Below are 14,805 nucleotides of genomic sequence, written 5' to 3'. Positions count from 1 at the left end.
TGGGGGGAGACATATAGTTAGCAATGAGGGAGGTGGGGGCTGGGGTCTGGTATGTTTGGTTGAACTGATGATAACATGAGAGTGCAGTATGACCTGGTTTAAAACAAACTTGGCAAATAGGGCGTGGGTTCAATCGGTTTGAGAAGGTGTTTGAGGGTTGACCACCAATACGTGTATTGTTGAAAACACCTCTGCTACTACGGCCACATCATCCACCACAGAAGGATGAGTTAAGGCCACGATTATCACCAAAAGAAGAAGTCGGCCTGGTCGTTGTGTTATGAGCAGCAAGTGTAGTATCAGACAGGAAAGATTGAGTTTGATGTGTAATGCGAGATTCATGATTAATGAGGTAGCTGCAAATTTGATGAGGTGAGAGTGGGTCAAGTCTTGTAGTGAGGGAAGTGACAAGAGATTTATAGTCTGTGCCAAGACCGGCTAGAAGATAAATGGAAAACTCAAAGTCTGAAAGGGAATGACCAGCGACTCCTAATGACGCAGCTAGTGCTTTGGCTTTGGTAAAATATTCTGAAACTAATTCAGAACTTTTTTAGTGTTGCTAGCTAATATTTGGTATGAACAACATGAACAGATGATTTTGCAGAAAAAAAAAATTTGAAGAATGATCCAAACCTCATAAGAAGTTGTGCAGTCGAGAACTTGAGCCAAAACATTATCAGAGAGGTAGGAATTAATGGCTGAAATGATCAATTGATCCTGCAGAATCCAACATGTGTTGTGTTAGGATTTTCATCAAGAATGAGAGTGGACATGGAGAAGGAGCCATCGATAAAACCATAGAGCCGGTGACCTTTCAAGAACGACACAATTTGTACCTTCCATAAGAGATAGTTGTCTATTGTGATGAAATGTGTGGCTTAGTTGATGATGGAGATATTAACGATGGTTGTTTTTTTCGGTGACTCCATGAGGTGGGAGAGAAAGAATTGTAAAAAAAATTTTGGACATGGATCCTTTAGGCTCTGATACCATGTAAAATAAAAGACGAATGTAGCTACCAAGTGTTTGCGAAAAGTTCTCAAAGAATATTTTCTTTCATGTATTGGTATACACTGCCATGCCCCTTCAGTACACAAAAGTTTCTTTATATAGACATTTTGCCATAACAGAATTTGTCCTGTAGTCACACTAAGGTGACACCTAACTTAGCCGGTCTCTAAGTTAATTACACAAATATTCTTCTAAAATATTTTGTATTCTGTTGAATATTCTTTAATACTCTAGAAGCTTCCTTGAGATGTGTGAGTCTAAGGTTGGTCCATCTGCTGCCTTTAACACTAATTAACGACGATATATTACAAGCATAGAATTGTAGATTTAATCATTAATTACGTTAAGCATTGAAACATTAGAGCACTAAAAGAACTTTATTATATACAGAATTATTCGACCGAAATTCGCCTCATGCTGACAAGGAATTTGCATTCATAAGATGATGTTATGACCTTGACACGTACGTTGTAGATCTTGGCTTTGCATGTAATAGATTTTTTATTATTATTATTATTATTTAAATTTTGTTGTTCAATTTCGTTTCAGATAGTGGGTAACATATATATTTTTTTTAAAAGTGAATCATCTACAAATATTTGGTTTATTCAAGAGTTTTCAATAATTTAAATATTCGTTCTGATTTTGTTACTGAATTTTGATTATATCTTTAATTTGTTTTATGTCCGCATGAAATTTAGCATTAAAAGTGCTCATGACTCATGAGTTGAAAATTACACAAATTTAAAATTTTATAGAAAAGAATGATGGTACGAATTTGTATAATTCGATTAATTTCAGTTGGATAATAAATTATAAACTTTTGAGAGATGATAGATAAAGTACTAATAGAAATGATAGAATAAAGAGTACTTATCCCATGTCTTTGCTCGGCATATAAGTACATAAATATAACTATATAAATAGTTTAAAAATTAAATAACATGTATGATGCAGCCATAAGTTATAACAGTCTCATTTATAACGTAATAACAATATGACTCAGTCTTGAAATATAATTACATAAAAATTAAACACGGGTTTCACTCAAACCCAATGTTCCATTGGTCACGCCTGAAATGAAGATAGAAAGTAGCAATCAATAGATGAAAAAAAATTGATAATAAAAAATTATATACGGTAAAAGAATAATTTGATTCTTACCAAGAAAGGAGGTTCTCTCAACTCCATCCCAACTCTCAAGTAGCGTCCGTTCCAAACTCTCAATCATCGGTAATTATGTTAGGGTTCACAATTAGATCTATAAAATCATAAAAAGTAGAAGTTAGAAACATTAAAAATAATTAAATCATCATTTAAAAGCATATAAACTTACTCGATTCAAGCCTATAGCTCTCGGCATCAACGCCAACGGTATCTAGTCCAATGGGTGTTTCACTTACCCAATTCTGTGTGCAAACGAGGGCCTCCACGGTTGACGGTGACAATGAACTCCGATAAGCATCCAACACGAGCTCCAGTGCTAAATGCCGACTCTGAGGCAACCGTAGTGACAGGAATGGCTAGCACATCTCGGGCCACACGGGAAAGGACTGGATACTTGGTGGAATTAACTTTCTACCAAGTTAATAACTGAAATACATCACTAGGTGCCTCGACAGCTTCCATAAAATATCGTTCAACCTCACTAGGTGCCTTCACTGCCCCGAGGACGGAATTTACCCAAAATTCTAGAACGGCCAACTTAACTCGGGGGTCAAGGATCACAGCCACAAATAGCAATCTATTTATCTTCTCAATATTCCCCCAATATTTATCATATTTGATCTTCATCCTCGTAGCCATAGCATATAACAATCCAGCAGAGTCAGTACAACTATTTTCCAATTGGAAGTGAAGCTCCGAGAGCTCACTGAAAAATGAGTTCGCAGTCGTATATTTGGATCCAGATAGTCGCATGGTTATCTCATAAAAAGTTCTTAAAAATTCAACAAAATAACTCACACTGGTCCAATCATGTGCGTCTGGCGCACCGAGCCCCTGTCCTGTTGGCTCCAACAAAGCATACCTCAGGCCCCCATCCTCGACCTCCATCCGCTCGAATGCTTTTTGGTACTTCTGTGCCACATCCAACATCATGTATGTAGAATTCCATCGAGTCGGAACGTCCAAGCAGAGCATACTAGAACATTCAATCTTCAAATCTTCTGCTATTGCCTTAAACTTGGCAAACTTTTGAGGGGAACCCCTCACATATCGTACAATGTTGCGGACTCGGGTTATAGAATCATGAACCTCTTTTAATCCCTCAACAACTATGATGTTAATGATATGAGCACAGCATCGAACGTGAATAAACTCGTGGGCCCGAATGACATCATCTCTCACCGTCGTGTTCCGCTTAAACCAATCAATTGATGTTTCATTCGCACTGGCATTGTCAACTGTAATATACAGCACTTTTCGAATTTCCCAGTCCTTTAAACAATCATCCATCTTCGCCCCAATGGATGCACCTTTATGATCCACAATTTCTTTAAAACCAATAATTTTTTTATGCAAAATCCACTCACTGTCAATGTAGTGTGCTGTGATACACATGTAGCAGACGTTCTGTATAGAAGTCCATGTGTCAGTCGTAAAAGACACTCTCTGTCCAGTGGTAATAAACATCTTCCTCATCTCCTCCTTGTCCTTCGCATGCCTCTTCATACAATCTCGCATCACTGTATACCGTGATGGAATGGGAAATCGTGGCTCAACAAAATTTAGAAACTTTCGAAAGCCTCTTTTTTCGACTGTGGTAAATGGCATCTCATCAGTAATTATCATCTCTGCAAGCATCTCCCTCAACATCTTCTCACTGTATTGAGGGATGACCAATTTCTTAGTCTGTGTACCATCAGTGGCTGTAGAAGTTTGGTAACTGAGGTTGGTCTGATCAGTGGCTTGCAATCCCTTCGCCATCTTATATCGTTGGCAACCATTTAGATGTGCTATCAACACACTGGTACCTTGCTTCTTCGAATGGCATCCACAAAGTGATCCACAATAATGACATCTTGCCACTGGGTTCGCAATTTCACCAGGAATTTTGGTGAAATGCTCCCATGTCCACGACCTCTTTTTAGAAGGTCGTGGTGGTTGATCTTGCTCAATGGGCATCTCCTCCTCCTCGTTGAACATATCTTCATCCTCTATATCAACTGGGAGAGGGAGTCGACTACTCGCACAAGATGTAGCTGCTCTAGATGTAGCTGCTCTAGATGTAGCTGCCCTAGATGTGGCTCTAGGGGTGGAAGTACCCACCGGTGTAGGAGTTGTAGCATTGGCATCCGCTACATCCCCTTGTGGACGATCATCTCCACTATGTCTAGGATCCATATCACAATCAATGAAGCTGAAAAAATTAAATTAGAAGCAAAAAATTAGTTTAAAAATAAACTAGGCTATTGTATTATACAATAGGACATGTATTATTGTATCATAATAATACATGTATCAATGTATTATTACATTGAGGTTCGGTTGATGTGCGCTTGACTCAGAAAAACCCATCCAGATGGGTTCGCTCGACGTGCGCTCGAGCAAGAGCCATACAGAGAGGTTCGCTCGACGTGCGCTCGACATAGCGCTCGAGCAGAACCCATCCAGAAAGGTTCGCTCGATGTGCGCTCGAAGTGGCGCTCGAGCAGAACTCATACAGAGAGGTTCGCTCGACGTGCGCTCGACATAGCGCTCGAGCAGAATCCATACAGAGATGATCGCTCGACGTCGCGCTCGAGAAAAATCCATACAGAGAGTTTCGCTCGATGAGCGCTCGACGTAGCGCTCGAGCAGAACCTTTCCAGAGAGGTTCGCTTGACTTCCGCTCGACATATCGCTCGAGCCAATGTTCAATACAACGTGCGCTCGACTTGCGCTCAACACATCGCTCGAGCGCAAGTCTTCAAAACAATGTAAAATTCATGTTTTTGAGCGCCGTGTTGGGGACTATATTGAATATTCAATACACAAGAATCACAACTACTGGCTCCAATTCATAAGAGACGTGCTTGAATTAAATTTAGGGCTCATAAATTTAGGGCTCACCGTAGGTGGAAGGCTGGAAGCTGAACAGAGGGACGGCGGCAGGGAGGAGCAACGACGAACGGTGTTCTGAAGAACGCGAGACGGAGGGTTCACTGGTTCAGTCACTGACTCACTGGGACGGGAGACGCGAGAGAGAAGTGAAGAAGGAAGAAGGAAGAAGAAGAAGTGAAGAAGGAAGAAGAAGAACGCAAGGCTTCTTCTTCAAGAAGGAACTTCCGAACGACGCCGTTCCATATTAAGTGGAACGGTGTCGTTCAATAATTTTTTTTTTAAACCCAGCTCCAAAACGACGTCATTTTGGAGCTGGGTTTAAAAAAAAAATTCAGAGTCGGAGTCGGAGTCGGAGCTCCGACTCCGACTCCGAATAATTATTCGGAGCTACTCCGAATTCCGACAACTCCGACTCCGTCGGAGTCGGCATCGGAGCGGAGGTCGGACGGAGTCGGAATTCTCGGAATTCTGCACACCCCTAGATCCCAATGCCCTTGACATCATACTTTTTGTCTTCTTATATATCATAATGAAAAGAAATAATTCCCACTTTTTAGTTTTTCCCCCGCTAGCTCATACAATATAGTAATATACTGTTATTTATGACTTTATTGGAAAAAAAAATAGAGAAATTATAAAACATCTATTGCTTTACAATTTTTCTACAATTTTTTAATAAAATAATATTTTTTTAAATATTTATTTTAAATTGATATGTTTAAAATTTTAAAAAAAATTATTTTATTAATAAATTGTAAATAAAGTGTAATAAAATTGTAAGACTATCATTGCTTAAAAAAATAAAGGTTGAATATTAATTTCTACGCTCACTTTTGTTCACTTTTATTCGCTTCCATCTGTCAAAAGTGAATGCTCGAAGGGAAGAAGTCAAATAACAGATAATTTTAAATAAAACTAATCAATATAAACTAAGGAAAATGATTTACCTACAACACATTGTACAACATATTGTACAATAATGTGTTAAATAAGAGGTATATTTGTAAAATCATCTTATAAAAGTAAGATGATTTTATAAATATATCCCTTATTTAACACATTGTTGTATAATGTGTTGTACAAAATGTTGTAGGTGTATCATTACTCATAAACTAATCCATTGAAGGGGCCGGGACTGCTACTATACAAAAAAACCCACAATTTTTTATATTTTTTATTATCACTATTTAACTTATTTGCACATTTTGTATTAGAAAATACTCTAAAAAAAGTTGTGAAAATTATCAAAATTATCTATATCCATCCATTGAGAATTAGCAATCATCATAATAAAGTTAAAAATAAAAAATATAGAAAATGAAATTAAAAACTATAGTATCATCCAAATTCTAAATACATTATATATATGATCAATGGCGAAATGTTAAACAAAAATTATGTAATTAATTTATAGAATTACTATATAAAAAAATATTTTAAAAAACTATATATATACTTCGGTTGATCCGATCTGATCTAAAATAACCATACTCGAGGATTGGATTGAAAATCAAAATTCTACAATATAGTACTTATCGCTCCGGTCTAAACCGAACCATTCGTGATTTTTTGATCCGAACCGGTAAACTTACACCACTAATTAAAGAAGACGAACCAAAATGGTTAGTAGCCCCACATGATGCCAACGTGTAAAGTAAGCGTGACAGGTTTTCCTTATAAATTAGAGTTGTACTTATAAGTCGGGGAAAAACTGGAAGAATGATGCAATACTTTTGGGATCTTCCTTGGTGTAATAGCTAGTCCAATAAGAGAAATGTTATTATCCCTCTTAGTTATATGGTTCACTTTGTTCTATTGAAGTGCCACCAATATTATGTGATGTCACGTGACTTATTAGAAAAAGGGAATAAAGGAAATTTAAAGGTTTTGATTTTTTTCTTTTTCTATTTTTTTACGTTATTTTATTTTAAATATATATTTTAATTTTTTTTTTAAATAAGTTATATGGTGGTGCCACATCAATAGGATAAAATGAGCGATATAATTGGAGTGACACAATAACAATACTCATCCAAGAAAATATAGCTGTAAAACCTAACAATTATTATGGTTTTTTAAGATTTTTATCTGAATTATAAAATTTAAAATAGAGGAAAAATAGACACATGTAATTATTTAAATATTTAAAGTGACAAAAATATTTATTGTTATTTGTATAAATTTTCAATGAACATTAAAAATATTCCATTTTCAGAGTTTAGACAAAACTTTTAGTAAATCCAAATATCCAATAAACAAGGTATATAAAAAAATAATAAATATTTCTTAAATCTTCTTAATTCAAACATATTATTTGTACCATACGAAAAAAAAAATCAATGGAAAAAATCCTAAATTATAAGGAACGAAACTATATATATATATATATAATATATACATATTATTGTTAGACACAGAAATCAGCTCTGTTTTTTAAAAATAAAAAATAACCCTTTTCAAATAAAACAAATTAACTTTCTTTTCTATAATTAGTACTGCATCCACCATGCACCCACTCAAATGGAAAATAAGAGGAAGTCTATGTTTCGATTGGGCAAGCTTATGATCAAGTTCATGTGCATGGTAAAGCTAAGTAGTGTTCAATAAAATCTAAAAAAAAAAAAAAAATAATAGTAAGATCAAGTTGTCCATTATATTGATGTAGCATCATATATAAGTACATTTGGAAAGAGCCAATTTTAATTTTCCAAGATCCCATCATTGATTAATTAGGTATATTAGTAAGATGTTATGGAAATAAACAAAACATACACAATTATTACCATTGTTATCATTAATTATAAGAAATATAACCAATATATATGATGACTCTTGTCCTACTCCCACATTATTTTTGTTTGAGCATATATAATTTCTTCAAATGATAATTTTTTACTCGAATTTATGATGCTTAAACTGTTGAATTGGCCACAAAGTGGCCTTGCATGCACTCATTTTTTTCGAGAGTTGAGAGAGAGAGCTCACAGATGGAGGATATATATATATATATTATATGTATCATGTATCTTTCTTATATATAAAAGTGTCTATCCAGAATTGAATAGTATGTTTTGTTTAATGGACAAAATTACATTTTTATCCTTCGAGTCTCATGTTTTGAAATGGGTATTTTTTTTTTACTCTTTTGCCATCTCATCTCATTTGTTTCTATCTATATACTCCCCCCCTCCCTCTCTCTCTCTCTCTCTCTCTATATATATATATATATATGTCTCTTTGATTATATGAATGGTGTTTTATGTTTGAAAAGAACTAAGGCCTCGTTTGTTTACGCAGCTCAAATAAGATGAGATGAAATATTTTGTTAAAAATTAAATAAAATATTGTTATAATATAATTTTTGTTCTGAGATTTGAAAAAGTTGAATTATTTATTATATTTTGTATAAAAGTTTGAGAAAATTATAATGATTATATAAGATGAGATACGATAAGATAGTTTGGTTTTGTGTAACCAAACCAGCCTTAAATTGATAGAGTTCTCAAGTCAAAAGGTAAACAAATAATGATCATGATTTCAAAAACAAAGTTCTAATTGGATCTACCATTTTAATTATCAAAAATCTTATATTTTATGTTTAGGGAGGCACTCCAGACCGGTTGGGTGTGAAATTAATTTTTACACCGGCCAATCATGAAGTGCCACGTAGGCATTCTAAAGAAATGTAAACTAGACCTGCATTCAATGAATTGACTCTCCCTTTCCTTCTTTCTCTCCCTCTGATCCCTACCCCATCTGCAATTAATTGAGCCCCCCCCCCCAAAAAAAAAGAGTTTTCTGAACCTCATTTTTTGTTCATCACTTGATTAAAGAATTTATTTTCTGAGTCCCCTGCATATTAAACTTGCTATTGGAAAGAAAGAAGAACATAATATCTGAATCCATAATTTGTTTGGCAAGCAACTGCACTCGACTTCAAAGTCGACAGAAGATGAAAAAAGGCATCCCCAATAGAACTCTTACATTTTTACATAGGAACCCTAAGTCTTCATCTAAATTCTTAGATTATTTCCGGCCAATTCAAACTTCGAAACATACACAAAGATTGAGCCCACCCATGAAACCAAAGAATTAATCACAAATCACAAAGTGGGTACCTTTTGGTCTCCCACAAAAAAAAAATGTAACAAAAAAGAAACTGGATAAATGTGTTATATTGAGAATTCAAAGGGGTTCTAAACTTGTAATAGCTGTCCCAAGAATCCATACTTCCTGCCTTTTCTTCCACTTTCTCAATTCATCCAAAATGAACATACATAAAAAGGGAAAAAAAACAATTAAAAAGGAAATAACAAACCACCACGAGCAAAGCATGGCATGTTGAAGCTTGAGTGCAAGCAAAAGAGTGAAGGAGAAGAGCAAGCCATGTGCCACAAGAACTTGAAGAGACTCGCCACCATCCTCCAGCTCATCACCCACTGGACCATCATTTTCCAGAAGCAAGAATTGAAGGAATTGCAGGAACTGTACAAGAACGAGCTGCAGAGACCCTCCAAGAGCTGCAACAATGCATGCAAATATGAAATACTCGTTGGGGCTTGTCGGCGTCAGGGCTTCCGTCGCATCCCATCTAGTGAGGCTTCCATTGGCGTGAAGAAGGGAGAGGGTGAGAATAGAGAGAACGTTTGGGTTTGGTGCAGCGAGAGGGAGAGAACGAAGTGAGAGGGAGACTTTTCACTGTATGCGGATCCAATTTACATTTCCTTGAGATGCCTACGTGGCACTTCATGATTGGCCGGTGTGAAAATTAATTTCACACCTGACCGGCCTCAAGGTTTTCCCTTATGTATATTATTCTTTTCAAATAAAATTGAGAGGATCTTGAATTAAATGTAAAGATCAAAGGTTCAATTAATTTTCATTAAAACCAAAGTTCGTGAAGTCAGATACAAAGAATAAAGGTTCTTTGTTCAACTGATTCGTACAAAGTAGGGGATAGACTTTGATCAAACAGTGTACCACATTATAATTAATTATCTCTTTCTTTAGAAAGTGGAAGGAAATTAAAGCAAGGTAAAACAAAAAAATTCCAAAGTCTTGTCACAAAATTCCTTTCTTTTATTCGAAATGATTTACAACATCTTAAATTTATATAGATCTTGCGCATTTTTTAGAAAAATATAAGAAATATGAGACTCACATAAAAAAAAGTACATAAGATTTGCTCACCCTATAACTATAAGTGTGTGTTTCCTCTACATACTTCTCCCAAAAAATAAATCCTTGGAATTTCCAAATGATGAGGATAAATGATATTTGTAGTTCTAAGATATAAGTTTGGTGCATTCTGTTTAAAAAAAGTGGCTAAATATAAAAATTTATATGAAAATTTTAATTTTTTAATGATAGATGTGAGAATCACAATTAGAGTCCCTTATAGCCTAAAGGACTCAGTACCTCGAAATCCAACTCAGAAATTTCAAGTATCAGAGATAAAATTTCAAGAACAGCAAGAACAAGCAGTAAATCAACAAGATATAATAAAAGAATAAAGAATAAGGAATACAAACAGAGATTATGTGGTTCGTCCCTAATGGCCTATATCCATGACATGAACAGCCTAAGAGATCATTCTTTATTGAGTAATCTTCAAAGCCAATGTATCATATACAAGATCAAGCTAATACCGAGCCAAAACAAGCCACAATATAGCTTTCTTTCTACCCCAGTAAAACCCTAGCAAGAACTCTCTCTCTCTGACTTAAAAAGCTCTCGAAGACGGCTGAAAATTGCCCAAATGAAAATTGTTCAGCTTACCCTAACACAGCTACAAGCATATATATACATGCCCAACAAATTACAACACGTGCCTTTGATCCAGAGGCTCTCATTCATCATATCAGAGTATAAAGTTTGCTCATGTGCCCAACACATGTTCACTCCACTGCATATTGATAAGGGTTGTTGCTTATCACCAAGTGTCCAACTTTTATTGGCTGCATATACATCAATTAGAGTAATATAAAGATGACAAAATAACTGACACACAATATTCACAATAGATCCAACTCTTTTTCAAATAGAATGTACGAAACTTGCACATCCTATAATTATATATAACATTACTCATTGATGAAATCACCAACCTCTAACCATGCCAACTGAGAGAACCAACGCACCAACAACCCAATTGATGCTTTACTTCAAGTGAAAATCGTGTCAGCAAGCACATGACTGGGCACTTTAAAATTTTTAAAACTTTTATTGAATATTTATAATACAGTTGTGTTATACTGTATCTTTACTAACACACAATAAGGAGTTTTCAATTTCATCAAGTTAATCTCAAACGACTTTAGACCAGTAGCTCATGGATCAGTACTTTAGATGTGTTATCGTTTGTTATAATGTTAGCAAAATTGTGTTCATGTAGCTCAAGGAGTTGTCACTAAGTACATATTTATGATCGCACCATTATCCTTATGTTACTTTATAAATATTTTTTGTTGAAAAATACTATTTGCAACCGACGTGGGGAACCCCTGCAGCATCACGTCTGGCATGGCAAAATAGAAATGATACCGTTAAATACTTCTCCATCCCCATGAAGCCCATTCCCACGAAGATAAAAGTCTGCTCTTTGTCTTCTCCATCCCCACTCTCCTCCACTAACCCCATACCTTCCTCTGTTCTCGGTTACTCAAGTATTACTCCATTAAGTCTGAAAACCTTACACGGCTAAACATACCAAGCACATGGAAAGCAATGGAGGCGCTATATGATTATGCCAAGGCTCGAGCCATTGGATAAGCAATTTCTCTACAAAGAAGCTGGAGGCTTTGTTTTAGTTACTCAGTTATCAACTTTTTTTTCCTCATTTCAAGGTTATTCACCATTGGGTTCCCCTACTATGGAGATTATAAAAAAGAGGTCCTTAAAAACTCAATTCTCCTTTGGGTTGTAGAAAAATTGGGGAAGACTCCTACACAAGTGGCTCTTCGTTGGGGACTGCAAATGGGTCATAGTGTACTGCCTAAGCGCTCAAATGAGACAAGGATTTGACCTAAAACCAAGATGTCGAAGAACAAAATCAAACGAGGAAGCTGAGACGACATCTTCGTCTGTTCTTCAAGAGGGATGTTCGTATACTTACGGGTTGAAGGCAACATTAAAATTATTGAACTTCTCCAGTAAAACAAGAAAATCACCTACAACTTGGGCACAGGGAAAGAGAAGGCAATCCCCGAACCAATCAAAATAAACCTATACTACCTCAAGCAGACTCATCGTAATATACTAATTCAACTTTGAATATTGAAGCAAAAAATTAAAACTAAACCCCATTCAAGATGAAGAAAATCTAAACCCATCGAATCACACCCAAAAACCCACTAATCATCATTATTAATCTTCATCAAATCATCATTAAGAAACAAAACTAAGCCACCACCATGTTCAAACCAAGTCAAAACCTCCAAAACAATGGGTCACTCCAAGAATCCCTTACCTTCTTGGCCTCTCGCTCTTCTCCATCTCCATCCGTTTTTTTTCCCTCTCTGATTTCAGCTTTCCTCATTTTCAATTTTTTATTTTCTTCTCCCAAAAAAAAAAATAAATAAATAAAAACAGGAGATAGAGAAATGGCATGTTTGTAAGCCTTTTTTTTTTAATATCATCTGAAGGCCAGCCGATGTCGCGAGGGTTCCCCCACCCTAGTTGCCTCTAGAAGAACTGTTTTTTGTTAGGCTATGTATAGACCACATTTTGAATTGCTTATTGAAAAATTATATTCAGCAATTAGTCCAATTTTCCTACACCACACACCATGACGTGGTGAGCCCGATTTGAACGCCATGTCACTATTCTCACCGCACACCGATTTCCGAAAGGCATCACTAGTCCATAATATGATTGTGTACTCAAGACACAATCCAATTTTGCCCAAAAAATGATGGTGATAAATCACATTTTTCTTATTACTATCGTTACTTGAGTTTTTTTTCTTCATTCATTGTTAATATTAATAGCATATTATTTTCATTTTGTTAATCTTCAAAATCCAATTAGGATACAAACGAGAAATAATCATCTTTTATTCTAAACTCTTATAACCAAGTATTGATTTGATGAGATTTCATGTGATGTACATTAAACTAGCTAATGAAATTATATTATTTTTTATACCATAAAAAGTTTCACCAATGTGTTTATATGGACGGACATCCATTAGAGATTTTGTCTAACATAAGTGCTATATACAACCGCCCTGGAAACCTTTGGGGAACTGTTGTCCACGTAGAGATGAAACGCTCCGTTTCATTTAATGACTCAAATGCCCCTTCCCTTCCCTTCGCTCTCTCCACTCTAGCCAAGCAGATTCCTTCGTCTTCTCCACCCTCGGTTGTCTCCACGAAGCCACGATCGAAGACCACTTCATCATCTCCACTCAGAGCAGCCCCTTCTCTTCTCCACTCAGATCTGGTCTTCACGAACCCACCATCGAAGCTCCCTTCGTCTTATCCATAGACCCACGAAGCTAACTCCTTTGTCTTCTCCACTCAGAGCTGGTCTGCTCGAACCCCCTTCGTTTCTCCACTCAGATCTAGTCTCCACGAACCCAAGATAAAAACCATCAAAGCCCCATTTGATTAATCCACTCAAAGCTGAAATCCACTGAGGTGAGTCCCAATACCCAAGGAAGCCATAGCCATAGACATTGGTGATTTCTCCCTAAAAAAACTAGATAAAAACTCCCCAAAGCAAACCCAAATGAAGGCTAGGAAGGAGCAAGAAGGTAGAGAGAATATAACAAAGAAAAGAACCCAAAAACGAAGAAGGACAAAAATATCGAACAAGAAATCTAATGCAAAGAAGTTGAAGATGAGGTAGTTGGGTCAGTGAGGTTTTTTTTTTCAAGGCCAATTTTCTGCAGAAAGATTATTTGCAGCTAGCGTCCATTCTTCATCTCATCTCCAACTTTCTTTTCATTTTATTTAATTTAATAGATGATTTGTTTTTTTTACTTCGCATATCATCTTGCATCCATTATTTGTAATTTGTTTTCATTTGCATATATCTCATCTTCTACCATAACAGCGATGCGCTTAGACTTTTAAACAAAAAAAAAATATATATATATATATATATCAGCTAACCGTTTGATCTCCACGTGGACAACGGTTTTCCAAAGGTTACCCAAGGCGGTTGTCTATATCATTTCTGTTTGTCTAAATGTTAGGTTTAGAGTGGGAGAGAGATGGAGTGTATCCTAAATTATTTACTAAATATTTAACGATGCTTTAGAAATGATGGAACAAGATTTTCACTAGTTCACCTAAAATAAATAGTATCCATTTGATACAAAACATAAGATTTTTTTAGCCATTGTGCATTAAGGAATAATTGAATGATAAGTGAAATAATCATAATATTTAGGGCTGAGCAAAAATTTGACTCCAAATTCGACTTCGCACCGATCATGTTCTAACTCCGACAAAATAAAGTCGGAGTCGGATTTTTTTTTTATTTTTTCAGTCGTAGTCAGAGGTGTCGTCCGATCGATTCCGATATAATACATATGTTATAAAAATATTTATTTACTATGTGTTGATCATATATACTAGTATAATTATATACTTATATAACTAGAACTTATATAGTTAAATTTATTAATATACTAGTATGAATTAATTATTATAAAATAATATATTTATACTATAATATAAATAGACTAATAATAGTTTAGTTTATGTAAACATTATAGTATTACTACCATACATAATCAATTAT

Source organism: Juglans regia, chromosome 10 (genome assembly GCF_001411555.2).
Source record: "Juglans regia cultivar Chandler chromosome 10, Walnut 2.0, whole genome shotgun sequence".
NCBI classification, from domain to species: domain Eukaryota; kingdom Viridiplantae; phylum Streptophyta; class Magnoliopsida; order Fagales; family Juglandaceae; genus Juglans; species Juglans regia.
This window is presented reverse-complemented; position numbering follows the sequence as displayed.